Source organism: Myotis daubentonii, chromosome X (assembly GCF_963259705.1).
Source record: "Myotis daubentonii chromosome X, mMyoDau2.1, whole genome shotgun sequence".
Lineage (NCBI taxonomy): Eukaryota > Metazoa > Chordata > Mammalia > Chiroptera > Vespertilionidae > Myotis > Myotis daubentonii.
In genome coordinates this window covers 135,654,757-135,657,796 of record NC_081861.1, presented here as the reverse complement: position 1 = coordinate 135,657,796, position 3,040 = coordinate 135,654,757, and positions in this window count along the sequence as shown.

The following is a 3,040-nucleotide window of genomic DNA, read 5'->3' as shown; positions in this document are numbered from 1 at the left end:
TTTGGCTCAGTGGAAAGAGCGTTGGCCTGCGAACTGAAAGGTCCCAGGTTCGATTCTGGTCAAGGGCACATGCCCGGGTTGCAGGCTCAATCCCCAGTGGGGGACTTGCAGAAGGCAGCCAATCCATGAGTCTCTCTCATAATGGATGTTTCTCTCTCTCTCTTCCTCTCTGAAATATATATATATATATTTTTAAAGGTGTATCCAGTAGTAATCAATGCTTGAAACCCCACCAATTTGTGCTCCCTAGTCAGTTTTCCTCCACATGCACCCCTATTTTCTGAAGATTTTTTTTTAGATGACAATTAGGGAGTCTTCTACTGCCTCAATAAAGTAGATTTCTAGAAGGAAACGGATGAGAAACACATTGGAATTTCAGAGAGGAGATCAGTTTAGTTCTGGTTACAAAGCACAAACACACTCAGTGCTTTGACATGCAAACAGAGATGTCGGGCAGTTCAGCGTGCACTTGAAGGATCCTTCTCGAACAAGGGCTGTGCTTTGCCCTTTAAAAGCTCACTCGGAGGGAGAGAGATGGCTATCCTGCATTGCAGATCCTTGCTGACGGGGTTGAACACAATCTTCCCCAGGGACTGCAGCTAATGGGTTGGAAGTTGGCTGTCTTTAATATGTTTGCCCATCTCCCCTTCCCCAATACAGAACTCGAACCCCCAAGCGGGGAACACACACATGGGCACACACAGCCATTTTCATTGTTTAATTTTTTTGCTTATCCTATTTTTAATATTTTTGTTGTTATCTGATCACATCTTAATACCAACTCTTTTTTTTTGACTCAGGATTTTTGTGCTAATTGTACATGTTCTCTGGAATGTTCTACCACTCATCTTTCTACAAAGGAGACATTTGAGCAGAAACATTTTTCCTGACTATATGGGATGTGGGTGAGGAGACTAAAGATGATCACTACTAATCAAATCCTTTATATTTACTTCCCAATTTTATTTTGCGTACACCTTTCACCTTTAAAGTTCTATGTCATTAGCTTTTGGCTTTTACATTATACCTTTACAATTTTTTACCTCTATTACATCTCTGAAATTCTATTTCTATTTCTGTAGCTTATATTCTATGATATTCTTGAATCCCCACAATTTACTAATTTAGTGAAATTGTATGTGCCATAGCAAGTAAGAATTTTAAAGGTATATTTAAAATTGTCATTCTCTGTAGAAAGGACTTTGAGAACGTTCAAGAATGTATTTATCGGTGGGGCTGACTTTTTCATTTTTGAATAGCAAATTTGAACATTATTTCTCAGTTATTATATATCTTTCTACGCCCCCATTCATTTAGGTTTACTGTTCTCTAGTGCACTGTTCTTTGATAACTACAGAATTCACTGGCTGAACTGTCAAGTGTCCATAGAATTTTAATGTTGCTGTTAAGATATTTTCATTCTCAAATATATGCTTATTCTTAATTAATGCATGCTTTCTAATTGTTTTTTGTAACCTACTAGTATTCCCAACTATATTACAATTTGTTGGAATTGTCTCCTATTTTTCTCACATTACCCAGTAGTCTTGAATAAATATTTATTGAATTGAATTGAATATAGAAGAGACATCTCCATTAAGAACTTTCTAAATGGCCCTGACCAGTTTGGCTCAGTGGATAGAGCGTCGGCCTGCGGACTGAAGGGTCCCATGTTCAATCCCGGTCAAGGGCATGTACCTTGGTTGTGGGCACATCCCCAGTAGGGGGTGTGCAGGAGGCAGCTGATCGATGTTTCTCTCTCATCGATGTTTCTAACTCTCTATCCCTCTCCCTTCCTCTCTGTAAAAAATCAATAAAACATATTTAAAAAAAAAAAAGAACTTTCTAAATGTAAAGTCAGCTCTTGGCATATTTTCTGCCTTCCAATTGGTAGGCCTATTTCTTTGTAGTTCTTCCAAAGAAGAGCTACACATTCTGGCTTTTGAAATTTCTATTATTTCCTATGTGAGCAGAACATGTGTATCAGCTATCAATTGCTATGTAACAAACTACCCCCAAAGCAATATGGCTTAAAACGACAGAGATTTATTATTGCTAGTAATTCTGCGAATTGGGCTCAGCAGGGTGGTTCATCTGCTGCATCAGATCTCCGCTGGGGTTACTTGTGTAGCTGCGTAAGCTCGGAGGTCAGCTGGGGCTGGAATGTCCAAGGCGGCTGGGCTCACATATCCGGCCCCTCGGCTTCAGTACTGAGAGCTGGTGGCTGGCTAGACCTCTCCCTGTTGTTTCACAGCCCATGGTTCCTTACATGGCAGCTGGGTCCTCAGAAGGCAAAAGGAAAGCTGCCAGTCTTCCTCAGGCCTAGACCTGGAAGTCTCACACCCTTACCTCTGCCATGCTCTCCTAACCCAAACAAGACTCAAGCCAGCCCTGGCCGGTTTGGCTCAGTGGATAGAGCGTCGGCCTGCAGACTGAAGGGTCCCGGGTTCGATTCCGGTCAAGGGCACATGCCCGGGTTGCGGGCTCAATCCCCAGTAGGGGGCAGGCAAGAGGCAGCCAAGCAATGATTCTCTGTCATCATTGATGTTTCTCCCTCTCCCTCCATACCTCCCTCTCCCTTCCTCTGAAATCAATAAAAATATATTTTAAAAAAAAGGCTCAAGCCAGCTTCCGGGGTAGGGACTGCATCTCTTGATGGAAGAGCAACTGTCACATTGCAGAAGGGCAGGTAGGTTGGGAGGAACGCTGGCAGCCATTTTTCAGATAATCTATCACAACAGGATGGCATGAAAGGAACGTGAAATGGTCTAGACAAGCTTTTAAAAGTTTGCATCTGAGAAAGCTAAGACCTAGAGAAGTGTCCTGGCTTGCCCGGGGCACCACAGCTGGTTTCCTAGGCCAGTGGTCGGCAAACTGCGGCTCGGCAAACCGCGGCTTGCAAGCCACATGCGGCTCTTTGGCCCCTTGAGTGTGATCTCCATAAGCCTTAGGTCAGGGGTGGGCAACCTTTTTGTGAGTGCGTGCCCAAACCAGCAAAATCTCTGACTCAAAATTCTTCTGCGTGCCAACCCTAATTTTT